Raw genomic sequence first — 18,189 nt, forward strand, 5'->3', positions numbered from 1 at the left:
TTGTTTTCATGCTGTTGAATTTTAAGAGTTCTTTATATATTTTGGATACCAGTTCTTCATTTGATATGTGTTTTACAAAGATTTTCTCCCAGTTTGTGGCTTGTCTCTTAACAGTGACTATTGTAGAGCAGAAGTTTTGATTTTAATGAAGTCTAACTGATTAATTTTTTGTTTTATGGATTGTGCTTTTGGTATTGTGTCTAAGAAATTATTTGCCAAACCTAAAGCCACACAGGTTTTCTCTTGTTATCGTCCAGGAGTTTTGTTGTTTTGCACTTTACATCTAGGTTTATGATCCATTTTGGGTTAATTTTTGTGAAAGGCTTAAAGTCTACATCTAGATTAATATTTTTGCATATGACTGTCCAGTTGTTCCAGCACTATTTGTTGAAAAGATTATCCTTTTTATATTGAATTGCCTTAGCTCCTTTATCAAACATCAGTTGACTGTATTTGTGTGGTCAATTTCTGGTCTGTCTTGTTCCATTGATCTAGTTGTCTCTTCACTTACCACCTGGTTACTGTAGCCAAATTCATTGTCATACCAAGAAATGAGCTAGACTAAATGGTCATTGAGAGCAATGGCAGCCCCAGCATCAGATGTGGAAGAGTGCGTGTCACTGTTAGACAATTTGGTCCTCGGTGTAGCCCAAGACACCCTTGAGGGAGCCCTCTGATGCCTACTTCACCGCATTCTTTATGTCATTGTATTTGGCAGCTTTCTCCATGCAACAGGTCAGACCTATGACTGATACACTGGGGGTGGGGACATGCAAGGCCATGCCAGTTAGCTTCCCATTCAGCTCAGGAATAACCTTGCTCACAGCCTTGGCAGCACCAGTAGAAGCAGGGATAATGTTGTGGGCTGCCCCTTGGCCACCACACCACAGCTTCCCAGAGGGACCATCCACAAACTTTTGGGTGGCAGTGATGGCACGAACTGCAGTCCTAAGTCCCTCTATGATGCAAAAGTTGTCATGGATGACTGTGGCCAGAGGGGCCAAGCAGTTTGTTGTGTAGGAGTCATTGCTGACAATCTTGGGGATTTGTCATACTTTTCATGGTCCATGCCCATCACAAACATGCAAGCATCAGCAGAAGAGGCAGAGATGATGACCCTCTTGGCTTCACCTTCAAGTAAACTCCAGCCTTCTCCACAGTAGTGAAAACACCAGTGGACTCCACAACATATTCAGCATCAACATCACCTGGGTGCTGATGCTGACAGGATCTCACTCTTGGGAGATGGAGATAAGCTTTTCATTGATGGCAAGTGCCCATTCTCAGCCTTGCCTATACCATTGAATTTACCATGGATAGAATCATACTGGAACATCTAGACCTTGTAGTTGAAATCAGTGAAGGGGTCATTGATAGGGACAGTATCCACTTTGCCAGAATTAAAAACCTGGTGACCAGGCACCCAATGCAGCCAAATCCATTTACTCTGACCTTCACGATCATGTTTCTGGGATGTGGTTGGCACTATACAAGAACACACAGCCATCTGTTAAATGGGAAGGAGCAGAGAGCCTGTGAAATGCTTTTTCTGTATCTTTGCATATGACCGTAAGATTTTTATTGTTTAGCCTGTTGTTGTGGTGGGTTACATTAACTGACTTTCATATGTCAAACTAGCCCTGCATACCTGGAATAAATCCCACAATGTCATGATATATAATTCTTTTTATACATTGCTGTATTCAATTTGCTCATATTTTCTTAAGGATTTTTTTCATCTGTGTTCATGAGAGACACTGGTCTGTAGTTTTCCTTTCTTGTAATATCTTTGTCTGGTTCAGGTATTAGGGTAATGTTGACCTCAGAATGAGTTAGGAAGTATCACCTCAACTTCCATTCTCTAGAAAAGCTTATAGAGATTTAGTATAATCTCCTTAAATGTCTGGTAGATTTTGCCTTGATAGAATTCACCACCTGAGCCTGTTGCTTTCTGTTTTGGCATGTTATTAATTATTGTTTTAATTTTTAATAGATACAGGCTTTTTAAGATTGTCTTTCTTCTTTTGTGAGTTTTGGTAAATTGAATCTTTCAAGGAATTGTTCCATTTCAATTAAGTTATCTAACTTGTGAACAGAGTTTTCCTTAATGTTCCTTTATTATTCTTTTAATGTCCATGGGATCAGTAGTGATGGTCCTTTCATTTTTAATTTTAGCAAATCTGTGTGTGCTCTCTTTTTTTTCTTAGTTAAGCTAACTACAATTCATCAATTTTATTGACGTTTTCAAAGAACCAGCTTTTGGATTTGCTGATTTTCTCTACTGATTTCCTGTTTTCAATTTTATTGATTTTTGCTCTACTTTTTATTATTTCTTCTGCTTATTTTGTATTTAATTTGCTCTTTTATTTTAAAATTTGTTCTACTTTTTTCATTTCCTAAAGTGGAAGCTTAAATTATTGATTTCAGGTCCTTATTCTCTAATATTCAATGCTATAAATGTCCCTTTAATTACTGCTTTTGCTGCATACCACACATTTTATAATTTTAATTTTAATTTAGTTTAAAATATTTTTTGTAGGTTCCAGTTTTTATTTAAAATCTAGTTAGTTAACAGTGTAATATTAGTGTCTGGAGTAGAATTTAGTGACTCATCGCTTACATATAACACTGAGTGCTCATCACAAATGCGCTCCCCAATACCTGTCATCCACTTAGCCCAGCCCCCTGCCCAACTCCCCTCCAGCAACCCTCAATTTGTTCTCTATTGTTAAGAGTCTGCTTTATGGTTTGCCTCTCTTTCTCTCCCCCACCATGTTCTTCTGTTTTGTTTCTTAAATTCCACATGAATGAAATCATAGTATTTTTTTCTCTTAATGACTTATTTTGCTTAGCATAATATATACTCTAGCTCCATCCATATCATTGCAAATGGCAAGATTTCATTCTTTTTTATGGGTGAGTAATATTCTATTGTATATATATATATACTGCAATTTTTTAATCCATTCATCAGTCAAAATATGTTTGATTTAATTTCTCATGAGACTTCTTTGAGCCACGTGTTATTTAGAAGTGTGTTGTATTTGGGTTTTTTTCAGCTATCTTTTTGTTATTGATTTCTGGTTTAATTCCATTGCAGTTTGAGAGCATATTTTGTGTCACTTCTCTTCTTTTAAATTTGTTGTGTTATATGGCCTAGAATTTGGTCTATCCTGGTGAATATCTTGTATGAATTTGAGAAGTGTGTGCATTCTGCTGTTGTTACATAATGTATTCTATAGATATAGTTAGATCCAGTTAACTGTTGGTACTGTTCAATTTAGCAATGTCATTATTAATTTTCAAGCTGCTGGATCTGTTCATTTATTTTTATTTTTATTTTTATAAGTAATCTCTGCACCCAGCATGGGGCTAAAACTTACAACTCCAAGATCAAGAGTCATATGCTCCACTGACTGAGCCAGCCAGGTTCTCCTGGATCATTAATTGTTGGTGGAGGAATGTTGAAGTCTCCAGCTATAATAGTGGATTCATTTATTTGTCCTTGAAGTTCTATCCATTTTTGCCTCACATATTTAGACACTGTTGTTAGTTGCATACACATTAAGGATTGCTATATCTTCCTGGAGAATTAAAGTTTTAACATTATGCAATGCTGTTCTTTATCCCTAATAATTTTCTTTGCTCTGAAGTCTGCTTTGTCTGATATTAATAAAGCCACTCTAGCTTTCTTTTGATTACTGTTGCCATGTTATATCTTTCTCTATCCCTTTAGTTTTAATCTATATACGTCTTTACATTTAAAGTGTCTTTTTTGTAAACAAGATATAGTTGGGTCTTGTTTTTTGATCCGTTTTGACAGTCTCTGTCTTTAATTGATATAGTTGTATTAACGCCAACCACATTTGTTATTGTTTTCTATTAGTTGCCCTTGTTCTTTACTATTATTTTTTTGGTCTTTCACTCTTTATCTGTCTTCTCTAGTTTTGAGTATTTTGCATGATTTCATTTTTTTCTACTTTCTTAGGATATCAATTACATTTCTGTTTTACTTTTTAGTGGTTGTCCACTCATTTGCAATACACATTTACAACTAATTCAAGTTAGCTTTCAAATAATAGTCTACTATTACAAGGATAGTACAAGTAGCTTATAACCAGGTATTCCCATTTCTTCCCTGATGTCCCTCATAGCATTGTTGTCATTCATAACACTTATCCATAAGCTATATCACTGAATGCATTGTTACTATTATTTTGAACTGTTACATGTTAAATTGATTAAATATAAGAAAAATAAAAGGTTTTATTTTACCTTCATTAATCCTAATGCTCCTAATGTTTTTTCTTCCTTCATGTAGATCTGAGTTTCTGATTTATGTAATTTTTCTTTTTTCTGAAGAACTTTTTTTATAAATATTTTATTTATTTATTTGACAGAGAGACAGCCAGCGAGAGAGGGATCACAAGCAGGGGGAGTGGGAGAGGAAGAAGCAGGCTCTTAGCAGAGGAACCTGACGTGGGGCTCAATCCCAGAACGCTGGGATCATGACCTAAGCCGAAGGCAGGCGCTTAACGACTGAGCCATCCAGGCGCCCCTCTGAAGAACTTTTAAAAACATTTCTTGCAGGGCAGATCTAGTAGCAAAAAATTCCTTCAATTTTTGTTTGTCTGAGAAAGTATTACTCTTTCATTTTTGAAGAATCATTTCATTGGGCACAGAATTCTGGGTTGATGATTTTTTTTAATTCGTTTGTTTTTAGATGTGTCTCTGTTTTTTTTTTTCACATAACCACAATGTCATTATTCATGCCAAAAAACATCAAATAATGATTTCTTAATATCATCTAATTTTCAGTCAGTTGTTTTTCTTCAAATTTTTGTTTGTATTATAAATGTCTTTTTACAGTTGATTTATTTGGAGTGTTACATTCTAATAGGATATGCTCTTGGAGCACAAACACAGCTGAATCTTGATATTTTATTACTAACCAAAAAATAGATAATGATTTGTTTTTTAACACTTTAATATTTAAATCCGCTTTCTTCTTCTTTTGTAGTTTCTGGAGAGAAGTCAATGTAATTGTTATCCTTGCTTCTTTATATGTTAGGTGTTTTCCTCCTCTATATTCTCTTTTATTTTTCCATCATCATTCAGCTCTAAGGCTCAAAACAGGAAATATATTCCTTTTGGTTAGTGAAAAGACAGGTTTACTTCTAGATTACTTTTAAACGACCTCAGAAATTGGGGGTTCAAGATTTATGTAAGGACTTTGGGTTGATTTCACACCTGAGGAGGCCCTGGGCTTTGTCTTCTGTTCCCTGTGTCCTTTAAATATATAAAAAGTAATGCTTAATTCCCGGTGTCCTTTAAATATGTAAAAAGTAATGCTTAATTCCACCCAATTTGGTGAGTATTATCAAGATGAAAGTTTAAGTGTTCTACTTAACTTTCTGGGAAGTTATTTTTTTAAGTTTTTAAATTTTAATTCCAGTATAGTTAATGTACAGTGTTATATTAATTTCAGGTGTATAATACAGTGATTCAACAATTCTATACACGGACGCCATATTTTTTAATGCCTAGCCAAACTATTTCTCACCTTTTGTCAGACCCTAAAAGACACTTAAAATATTTAACCATTATTTTTGTTGTTTTCAGATGGAGGATCATTCTGGGCACATAGTCTGTTTTGTTGCTGAAAATGGAACCTTTTTGAGAAAACAGAAAATATAGTAGTTTTATGTTTTCCTATATTTTATTTACAACAAAAATACATTCTACTGTTTTTTGGTTTGAAGATACATTTTTATTTTAGGGTAGTCATGACTGATAATACAGTTGATCTTGAAGGACTAGAAACAACATATCAATAATTAAAAGGAAGTAAATTAACTTGTAATCATTACTATCAACTTTATTTCCTTTCTACTTGAAAAACAGATTAAAAAAGATAACTGAAATCCTCAGGCATTATTCATTGCTTCATTTTTTAAAGAAAAAGGCTTTAAATGCATCTTCTCTTACCACTGTAGTTGAAGTTAGGTTATCAAAACCTTTAGTGTTATCTTTCTTCATAGCTGTGATAAATCTAAATGAAAGCCATATTACAACATCTTGGCAATATCTATGGATTATAAGGACCCAGTCTTTTAAAATGTGAAGGCGTATTGTGATTACTGAATAATATCTGTCACATTGTTAGAAATCCCCCTGTCTTGAGGTGCCTGGGTGGCTCAGTTGGTTAAGTGTCTCACTTGATTTTGGCTCAGGTCATGATATCAGGGTGAGATTGAGCCTCATGCTGGGTTCTGTTCTCAGTGGAGAGTCTGCTTGAGATTCTCTCCCTCCTTCTCCCTCTGCCCCCCTTTCACTCTCTCTCACAAATAAATGCATAAATCTAAAAAAAAAGAGGGAAAGGGAAAAATCCCCACGTCTTTGTGATTAGGGGAGAACCATCTTTTATTTTATTTTGTTTTATTTTTTTGGTCAGTGGTATTGTAAAAATATGGAATGGTTTATATTTTAGAGATATCTTGGTGGTATAGTATACTTTAGTGATACAATAGTTTGAAAAGCCCTGAATTTCTGAAGCAAAGAATTAATTTGTCATGAGCTTGTCAAACAAGGCCATAATTTGAAGTGGAAAAAGTTATCCTCAGTTAATCTTCACAATTTCAAATTTATGACATCTCCCTGCTTTTATATGTATACTGAGTTCCCTAAATCTTAATAAAAGCTTTTATTGTGCCCTTACAATATGAAAAAGTATTTATGTTCTATTTCTAAAATTTCTGCCAATTTATGCTACAAATAAAGAGTTGTTCTCTGTAGACAGGTAACCCAATAATTTTTTGACATCTGTGGTTAGCTATAATATTAAACAGAAATGGAATCTACTGCACTCATTTAAATACTATTTTAGATATAAAAGAAGTAAATTAAAAAGGATAATTTAATGTTGTGAATGATCCAAATATCAAAGTTAGGATTTCTAAATCTGAAACAGATACTATTATTATATAATATAATTTATACAATGGGAGAGATGAAGTAAACTTTATACTTTTTTCCATCAGCCTCTTTGTATGTACAGTATTAACTGAGGCTTTTAATATTCCTGAAAGCCAAAAGTCTAATATTCAATGATTATGGAATTTGCAAAATATTAAGAATTTGGGGGGGAAAGCCTTATTCAGATTAATATAATCATCTTTAATGTGTAATAAGGGTATCATTTTATGTGATGTGCTGAGCACTGGGTGTTACATGCAACTAATGAATCATTGAACACTACACCAAAAACTAATGATGTACTATACGGTGGTTAATTGAATTTAAGTAATAAAAAAATATATCATTTTAAGTAGACCTTAAACTGGAGTTCTAATTCTTCTGCCTCTATGCTAAGCCTTTCTTTTTCAGATCCTTTTGAATATGCATGTGTTTTCTTTTTAGTAGTGGGTATAATTCTAACAAATTTGTGATCTCAATTATGGCATTGAAACTTGAAGACAGAGTAGTTACAAAGAGTTCTATCCTCCATGCAACCAAAGCTTAATCAATCGTCGTTCATACCTCTAGTTACATATCTCAGCTCTACCTTGATTTTTTTACTCCCCAGCTTCAAAATCTTCACTGTTTCCTCAGTACACAAAAGATAAATTTAAATTCCTTACATACATAAAAGACCCTTCAAAGTTAGTCCTTATCTGCTCTTCAGCCTCCTTTCTTATCACTTTCTCTCTGTGTCTGTCTCATTCTGCCATGTTTCAGCTATACACATGTATAGATGAATTCCCGCATCACATTGTGCCTATATGCACTTGGACATGCTAATCCTTCTACATGAAATCTCTATTCCCTTCATTGACACAAAGATAACCCATTAATTTTCCAAGGCTCAGCTCAAAAATTACTTTCTCTGTGAAGTTTTACCTTACTTCTCCAGGCTCCTTCCTTTTAGTCATGATATACCAGGCTGCAGTAACAAATAGATCCCCAAATTTTATCATACTAGCACTGTATAAATATTTTCTTTCTCTTTTAACAGTTGTGAGAGATTTTTCAGGTTGTTGGGCTAGCTCTCCTCTATGTTGTCATTCAAGACCTAGCTGAGAAAGCATACCAGTCTTCAGCACATGGCTTCCATGTTTCCCTGAATGTTGACACCCTTTTACTATCACAGATTTAAAATAAAATTGTCTCAAGTATTTCCTCTACATACATTCTGGGTTCTCTATTTTGTTCCATTCATCTATGTGTCTATTTTTATGTCAGTACCTTGCTGTTTTAATTACTATAGCTTTGTAATATAGTTTGAAATCAGGATGTGTGATGCCTCCAACTTTTTTTTTTTCTCAAGCTCAGACTTGTTGTGGCTCCATATGATTTTTAAGATTGCTTTTTCTATTTCTGTGAAAAATGCCATTGGAATTTTGATAGGGATTGTGTTGAATCTATAGATTACTTTGGGTAGCATGGATATTTTAACAATATAAGCCCAGCCAACCTATGAACATAGATGTCCTTCCACTTATTTTTGTCTTCTTCGATGTCTTTCAATTTCTGTCCTCTCAAAATCATATTTTATTATTTGGATTCATAGAAATCTCATTATATGAAGTGGTCATTTGTTTTATGCAAATCTTTTTTTATTATGTTTAGTTAGCCACCATATAGTGCATCATTAGTTTTTGATATAGTGTTCAATGATTCATTAGTTGAGTATAACACCCAGTCCTCAATTCTGTGTTTCATCTCAATGAAATGTTTTATGAATTTATTTGTAATTAACTAAAAATCTCCAAAATTATAACATTGCCTAATTTTTGTTTTGGGGAGAAAATTGTATTATTCTGGTCAAGTCTTTTGTAAAGTAGACCTAGTCTACTAACTTTGTTAATACATCTTACATTTTTTTTTTAAGATTTTATTTATTTGACAGAGATAGAGACAGCCAGCGAGAGAGGGAACACAAGCAGGGGGAGTGGGAGAGGAAGAAGCAGGCTCACAGTGGAGGAGCCTGATGTGGGGCTCGATCCCATAACGCCGGGATCACGCCCTGAGCCGAAGGCAGACGCTTAACCGCTGTGCCACCCAGGCGCCCCTATACATCTTACATTTTTTAAATGATATTTTTGCAATCACAAAATTTTTAGTGCTTTTTCCTTGTTCAAATATTCTGTTTATACTATGTATGTTGGCCCTTATACACACAGCAGCATACTTACCTACAAGGCCAAGTTGGGCGCTTCTGCAGTCTGTATGTAACTTGGCATTGTAAATGGTTGGTTTTCCTCCTTCTACCAAATTGCTGTAAGGCTAGTTATATATCCTCACATGCTGACCCACATTCCAATTTAACTATTTTCCTTTTAAAGCTTCTAGAAAATGTGTAAAAATACAGGTATGTATATTATGTTCTTGCTCGATTTTAACCACTTCCTATATATGTCAATTGCATTTTTAAAAAGTTGGCATCCTAAGTTGTCCTCAATTTTCTTTATACCACTGTCATAGCACTGATCCATGTTCACACCTTTGTTTAGTTTCTTTTACTCTAGTGAGATCTACATTGGTCTGAATATTATGCTTTTTTCATAGCTTGCCTCATGGTCTTCCCTTTTTAATATAAGATCCCTGGTGACATTTTGTTTAAGAGGAGCCTAGCCCTCCTGTGTAGCCTACAAGAGTTGTTCTGGGTTTTTGAGGCTTTCTAGTGTCATTTTTTTTTTAATAACTCTGCATGGAACTGATGCTTTTTAGAAAGCACCAACACAGAGAGATTTTGGCCTGAAATTTCTTGTCTAGGACATTAAATTTGGCCGCCAAGCCTGTATTTTGTTGTCTTCATATTTAAATGTACAGTGACTACTGGCTTTTAAATTAAATAATGCACTCAAAGTGTTATATAAATTTTTACTATATAACTGTATATAAATATATACTAATATGTTAATGCTATCCATATTGTATATAGCATATACTATATAGTATATATAATACCGTATATTTTTGCAACTTAGATTTCATAGGCTAATAAAGAATTAAACCTGGAGACGGCCCTAGAGATCATCTAATCCAAATACATATTTTTACAGATGACTAATCAGTCTCCAAGGAGGTTGAAAGTTACTCAGGTTCACAAGAACTAGTGTGGCAGACCTGGAACCATAACACAAGTGTCCTAATCTAGTTCTCTTTGTTTTTTTGTTTCCTCCAGTCAGTCACAAGGTATTATAGATTATGCCTTGAAAAAGTGAATAATAGCTAACATTTATTGACAATTGTTATGTGTTACACATTCTTCCAAGTATTTTCTATGTATTTTCATATTTAATCATAATGATAAGTCAAGATGTGGGTGTTATTTTTATCCCCATTTTGCAGATGAGAAAATTGAGGAGCACAAAGGACTAAGTAATTTACCAGAATATATGTAATCTTCCTAAAATTAAAGTTTCAAACATAATGAAATGATATGCATAGTTGAATAGAAATGATATGATTGGTATCCAAAATAAGGTAATGTAGATTATAAGTAACAATAGCAGATTCCCAATTCTAACTCAGGCAATCTGTCTCCAGAACTCATATTATTACCCAAGGTACTTTATTGTCTTTCGTCTATCCTTTTCTTTATATTTCCGTCATTACCGCCATAGACCAGGTCCTCAATTCCTCCTAAAGGATTTCCTTGCCTTCTGTCTTTTTTCCTGCGATCCATTCTTCTCATCTTGGTCTGATCAATATTCCTAGGCCACCATTTCATTCACATCATTATCTTTTTTTCAGGAACAAGTTATGATTCCTAATTGCCCATCAGGTCAAGTCTCAAGTCCTATCCCTGTTAACTCTAGTTTCTTTAGAATATGGGCTCTATTCATTGTCCAATATAATTGTCCACTATTCACCAATATGAATCCTTCTCTAGTCAGGTGAATGGTTGGACAAAACCTGATCTCTTCCAAATAAGGAGAATTTACTAGCTCATATAACAGAAAAATCCAGAGATAATTCTGGCTTCAGGCAAGGATTAATCTAGCATCTTAGTGATGTTACCAAGGATCCAGGTTTACTCTGAATCTTCTACTCTGCTTTCAGTGGTGTTCATACAGATAAATACTGTATCTGCACAGTGTCCAGATAATAGCTGTTTGGTAACTCCAGCCTCTCTCCACTACACACATGTTATTTGGCTTTAAATGGTTAGAAGCTTTGAATATTCATAGCATACCATCCAGTAGAAGAGAAAATCTGTGTTCCAGCATTGCCAGAAAATACACAAACACTTACTTTGATATGATCCTTTCAGTATCTACTTTAAATTAATTACTGGGCCCAAAGGAATAAGATGCATTCATTCATTTAGGCTTGGGTTACATGCCTGTCACTAGTGCTAGGAAGATAGAATATCCTGATTGACTTAAGACAATTATGATGCACACCTGGAGCTAGAGTCAACTCTGCCTAAAGCACTTGGCTGAGAGTTGCGGATGGAGCGTTTTCCCAAACAAGAATTCAGTGCTGTTGCCAGGAGAAAGGAGATAAAGATTTTTTGGAGGCAGTCAGCAAAAGTGTGCTACAGTTTCCCTCCCTTTCTCTTCAACAATTCAAATCTTATCTTTTCTTTGATATTTAACTTCATTTTTTTCACTGTCTCAATACCAATCTCTGAAGCCGTATAGTATGTACCATATTGTGTACTCTACTTGGGCTATACTGTCTTGGTACTTATGTGTATTTAGAACTTGTGACTCCAACAAAATTATAAGTTCGTTTAGGGCACAGACTATGTCTTTTTTTTTCAGACTATGTCTTCTAGCTATAGCTCCCACAGCATCTAGAACATTTCTGGGCATACAGCCAGTGTATACAAGCACTTGTTCACTTGACTTATTGACTTGCTGAGTTAGGTACAACCACTTTGTTCATTCTGGTCATCCTAAAGATTGATGCTGATTTCTCTGGTTCACTCAATCATTTGGATCTCCACATCAATCATGAGGATAACCAAAATAAATGGATTGGCTAGACTTCAGTTCATTCATTGTGCACTTACAGATAGATACAGCCTTGATGATAAATAGTACTTATCTGTATGTACCTAAATCATGCTCCATAGTTTAGGTATGTCTTTGAAGATGTATCTTTTTATTTAGCTATAGCTACTATAACACCATTTCTATGGAAAACATTCTTTAATAATTGGTTACATTTGAGTTACTGGTAAGTGCTTTCCATTTTGCAGTGTTTACTTGCAGCATTAACTACTGTACCCTATTTGGTGTGCATCTGCCTTAACCTTTTTCTATTTCATTTCATTATATTTTTCATGTCTCATAATCAAACTTCTGGAAAACAGCATTAGCCATATTGAGTGCAGTTCATCTTGTACAAATAATTCACCATTAGCTGGATTTCCCCTAAGTGGAACACTGAACTTTTTCCAAATCCATGGGACTTTTTTTTTCCTATTTGAAAAATTAAGTGGATCCCGAAGAGTTGTCTTGTCCTATCTTCTTAAGATTAAATTTCTAAAAGCTAATGAAAAGATGATGTGGTTAATTAAATACTAGTGATGGATTATTATTCGAAGTAGGGTAATAGAGTGTATATGATTTGACTTAGAAGACCTGATCTACAGTCCCAATTGTGCCCTTTAACTACATGATCTTAGTAAGTTCACTTATCATTTTGTAAATTTAGGTTTCCTCCTAAGTGAAAGGGAGAAAGTGATCTCTACCAAACTTTCAAGTGCTTCCACAAAATTTAGTGGCTATAACTACAGCAAAGGAAGTTTTAGAAAATGACTTTTTAAAAAGGTATGCTTGATTATATCATCTCCTGCAATGACTTCTTATTGAGTTTAGGAGTATTATTATGCTAAAAAGGCCCTGCATGATCTGGCTGCAGTCTCTCCATCTGTGTTTTCCTCCTCATTCCCTCTCTTCACTCTAGCTATATCCTTCCTCACTCACTATTAGATCTGAAGCTTTCAAGCTTTTTCTTCTAAAAATTTGCAGAAGCTAGCCATTCTTCTTAAAGTAGTGTTTCCCTCCATTCTCTATCTATTATGATTCCTGCTCATTCTTCTAGTTGCAAGAAGGTTCACTTATTCATGAAAGCAGAAATTAAGTCTGTTTTGTTCACTGCTGTATTAGGTGTTTGGTAAATATTATTGACTGTCCTGACTGAATGAATGGCACATTATTTACTCCTCTGCTAAGCTTTAATTTGCAGTGAATTGATATAAGTACCATTTTCAAATCAATGCAATTGCTAATTTAGAAACTGAGAGGATAGTAAATATATGTCTGTCAAATAATTTTAGGATTTTGGAGATGCCAATTTTAAAGCAAAACACAGAAATCTTCAAGTTAAATGGAGGTAAGGTCAACAATAAAGATCTATGCTAAAAACTTCTTGCCCTGAAAATTTTAGAGTAAAGGAAATAAAACCTTAAGACTTAATTTGAAAGATTTATATAGGTTAATAAAGAGCCTGTAAACACAGAGTGGAGAACGCACTTCCAAAGGCTAATACAGAGTAATCTCTGTTGTTTGGGGCATGTAAGTTAACTAATCATTATATTTGGTTTTTATTTCTGCCAAACGTCTACAGATTTCTGCTTTCTAATTCTGTACTTTCACCCATCAGATATTTCTTATCAGTTTTGATTTTTAAAAAATATTTGATACAAATATTGCACATTCTGGGCAGAAGACATGAATAGACATTTTTCCAAAGAAGACATCCAGATGGTCAACAGACACATGAAAAGATGCTCAACATCACTCATCATCAGGGAAATACAAATCAAAACTACAGTGAGATGGCACCTCACACCTATCAGAATGTCTAAAATCAATAACACAAGAAACAACAGGGATTGAAAAGGATGTGGAGAAAGGGGAGCCCTCTTACACTTTGGTGGGAATGCAAACTGGTGCAGCCACTCTAGAAGACAGCATAGCAGTTCTTCAAAGAGTTGAAAATAGAACTACCCTATAATCTTGCAATTGCACTACTAGGTATTTACTCAAAGAACACAAAAATACTAATTCCAAGGGATACATGCACCCCAATGTTTATAGCAGCATTATCTACAATAACCAAGTTATGAAAACAGCCCAAGTGTACACTGACAGATGAATGGATAAAGAAGATGTGGTATATGTACACAAGGGAATATTACTCAGCCATCAAAAAGAATGAAATCTTGCTATTCGTAACAACGTGGATAGAGCTAAAGAGTATTATGCTAAGCAAAATAAATCAGTAGAGAAAGACAAATACCATACGATTTCACTCATGTGGAATTTAATAAACAAAGCAAACAACAAAGGGAAAAAAGAGGTCCTGAAGCAGACTCTTAACAAAAGAGAAAAACTGATGGTTACCAGAGGGGAGGGGTATGGGGGGAAGGGTTAAATATGTGATGGAGATTAAGGAATACACTTGCTGTGATGAGTACCAGGTGTTGTATGGAAGTGTTGAATTGCTATATTGTATACCTGAAACTAATATTACACTGTTTGTTAACTAACTGCAATTTAAATAAAAACTTTTTAAAAACTAGCTATTAAGCAAAACAAAAAACCCCCAAATCCACAAATATTGCACCTTCGTGAAAGAAAAAATATGGAGAAATGTAGATAGAAAAAATAAAATAGCATCACCAATAAAAAACCACCACCAGACTCTGTTTACATGATGGTATTTAATCAACTAGACATTTCAGTGAATATGTACACATACAGTAGGCACAAAATGGGATCATGTTATACATAGTTATTTGCAATTTACTTTTAAAAATTGTGTTAAAGTATATATAACACAAAATTTGCCATAGTAGCCATTTTCAAATATATAATTCAGTTGTATTAGGTATATTCATAATTTCCAGTACTTTGTCATCACCCCAACAGAAACTCTATACCTGTTAAGCAATAGTTCCCCATTCCCCTCTCTAAAGGAAATAAAAATGATGGCTCGTAAACATATGGAAATTTATCAAACTCACTTATTATAAAGGAAATGCAAACTAAACAACTGTGAGATAACATTTTCCCCCTATCAGATTGGTAAAGGTCAGAAAGTTTATAAATACACTGTATTGGGAACTGTTAGAGGAATCAGGCAGTCTCATGCATTGCTGGTGTGAGTTTAAATTGGTACTCCCTCCGTGAAATAAGTCAGAGAAAGACAAATACTGTATGATTTCACTTATACATGGAATCCAAAAAAAAAAAAAAGAAAAGAAAAAGAAATGAACTCGTAGAAACAGAACAGATTGGTGGTTACCAGAGGTAGGGACTGATATATGGGGGATATGGGGGAGTGTGGTCAAAAGGTACAAACTTCTAGTTATAAGATAAATTAGTCCTGGGGATGTGATGTATGGCATGGCGACTATAGTTAATAATACTGTAGTGTATATTTGAAAGTTGCAAGATAGTAGATCTTAAAAGTTCTCATCACAAGAAAAACATGTAACTATGTGAGATGATGGATGTTAATTAGAGTTATGGTGATAATCATTTCACAGTATATACATACATCAAACCATGTTACATACTTTAAACTTATACAATGTTATATGTCAACAATATCCTAATAAAACTGGAAAGAAACACATTGGCACATACTCAATGGAGGGAATTTTGAAAATAACATATCAAAAATAAAAAGGGACAAATCATTTGACTTGGAAATTCCACTCCAAAGTATTTGTCCTACAAATATAGTCACACTTGAGTGGAATAATTATTGCAGCCTTGTTTGTAAAATTTTGGAGACAACCATCACAGAGAACTAGTTAAATTATGGTACATCTATATAATGGAACACTATGCAGTTACTAAAAAGAATGTGGCAACTCAATATGTGGTTATATGGAAAGATATCCAAGATATGGATTTACCACTCCAAAACCTCACCAGAACACCACTGTTTCAATTAGTCATTATTAAAATTTTAACACTAAAAAATACCTGCTATGGCAAATTTCCCTTTTCTCTCTTTTTTTTTCTCAAAAATTTATTCACTACTCTATTATGCTTTCTTTTCCCCAAAGGACTGAATAATCTCTGTTTTAGGCACCCCTTTCCCCAATACTACTGGGATTTGATTGAAATGATTTAAAATTTATACATTATTTTCCCTTTATTTATTCTATAAATGTTTGAGAACTTACTACGTGCCAGACATTATCATACATGCTGCGAATAAGTGAACCAGTCAATCAACAAGTGAGACAAGATCATTGCTCTTCAGGAGCTTACATTTTAGTTAGTAATGGTGGTGGGAAGATAGGTAATAAATAAGTAAATAGATACACAAATAGGATAAGCTCAGATAGAAATGAATGCCATGAAAACATGTTAATAGGGCAATACGGTATGAATATCTGTTTCAGCAAATAGAGATGGGTAGCCTGGGAAGTTGACACTTAGTTTAAGTGACCTGAGTGATGAGAAGGAGCTTTATGAAGATCTGGAGGGTAAATATCCCAAGCTGAAGTTAGAAATCAAGAGTTCTGCTTTGTACCTTTCAAGTTTAACATGCCTAAGATTGATTCATCAGTGAGACAATGTCAAGTAGGTAGTTGGAAAAATAACTCTGACAGTCAGGGGAGATGTCAGGGCTGGTGTCATCAATATATAAATAATATTTGAAATTACAGGAGAGTGTGAGTTCAGTTGGGAAGAAGAGAAGATGATTAAGGACTAACTCCTTCAGAGGTTCTGGGCAGGAGAACCCAGAGGGGGAGACTGAAAAGGATTAAGCAGTAAGGTAGAAACAAAAGCAGGAGAAGGTTGCAGCATAAATGCCTGAGGAATGTATTTCAAGAGGGAAGGAATGGTCACATGTTTATACTATTAAGTCTTTCCATTGAGAAACATAATACGTCTCTCCATTCAAGTCTACTTTTGTGTATTTTCTGTTTCTCAGTGAAGTTTTGTGGTTTTACTCACAAAGGTCCTTAACACACTCAAAAAATATTTAGTTTTACTCTGACTAGAAAAATGACTCAGTTTGGAGAGAGATTTTGCAAGAAAATCCAGCTGCAATTTGGTATTTACAATGTTATCACTGATAGCTTTAATATCTATGCTATACTTTTCTATTGTATGTGTGTTTTAAATTGATTTTAGCTTCTTATAGTCAAACTACTTCTTCTAGTCAAACTTCATTGTGAATGATTTGCTCTTTGTCTTGGAATTCAGAAGATTTTTACCCATGTGAATTCTTTTAAGTGGAAAATATTTTTACTATTCATGAAAGTAATTCATGTTCACTGTACAAACAGTACAGAAATGTATAAAGTAAAAAGTGAAAGTCTCCAGGATTCCCACCCTTCAAAAAGGAACTTTGTTAATTGTTTTGTGTATATGCTTCTATATTTTTATGCCTATATGAACTTATATATACATATTTTTCTTTACAAAATGGGATACCCATTATATATTACATTTTGCATTCCTTCCTGTACAATATATGGTGAATATCTTTCCATGGTAATATATAGAGTTCTAATTCATTCTTTTTCTTTAGCCAAATAGAGATTCACTGATTGTTAACAGCTTATTCCACTTACTCTATCATTTGTGCATACTCTTTCTATTTTCTCCCTATTTCTGTTTTTTACCCCAGTACTATTTTGGAATAAGTTGCATTATGGCCTTTTACTCCTAGAAATAATTCACTGCATGTTTCTTAAGAATAGGCATATTCTCTTATATAAAAGTACATTTTCCAACTTCAGTAAATAAAACATGAAACAATGTTTTTTTCCTAATGGCTCAGCCATGTCATGTTTGTGTTAATTGACTACAAAATACCTACCCCTTTTAGCATTTACTTTTCTTCCATTCGAGGAGCCAGTTTGGGGTCAGGTATTGCAGTTAGTTATACTATTTTTGTCTTTGATGACATTGACAGTTTCAAAGAATATAGTCCCCTTCTCTCTTTTTTAATAGGTGGTTTCTCTTTTTTTCAGATATGTTTTCATAATTAGATTCAGTTTATGCATTCCTAGCCAGAATAGTACTTAAGTGATGCTATGTCCTACTTAAGATACCATATCTGGGGGCATACAATGCCCATCTGTTTTTCATTGGTGATGTTACTTGTGATCATCTAGTCAAGGTGTTATATGATTTTCTACTGTGTAATTAGTATTTTCCCCTTGAAAATAATAAGCAATGCTTAGGAAGACGC

General features: G+C 34.1%; 1 pseudogene; it reads right to left on the minus strand.

The window, feature by feature from the left end:
• Positions 1–439: 439 nt before the first annotated feature.
• On the minus strand, positions 440–10,699 carry LOC100479438 (annotated as a pseudogene).
• Between the last annotated feature and the right edge of the window lie 7,490 nt (positions 10,700–18,189).

This window comes from Ailuropoda melanoleuca, chromosome X (genome assembly GCF_002007445.2).
Source record: "Ailuropoda melanoleuca isolate Jingjing chromosome X, ASM200744v2, whole genome shotgun sequence".
Lineage (NCBI taxonomy): Eukaryota > Metazoa > Chordata > Mammalia > Carnivora > Ursidae > Ailuropoda > Ailuropoda melanoleuca.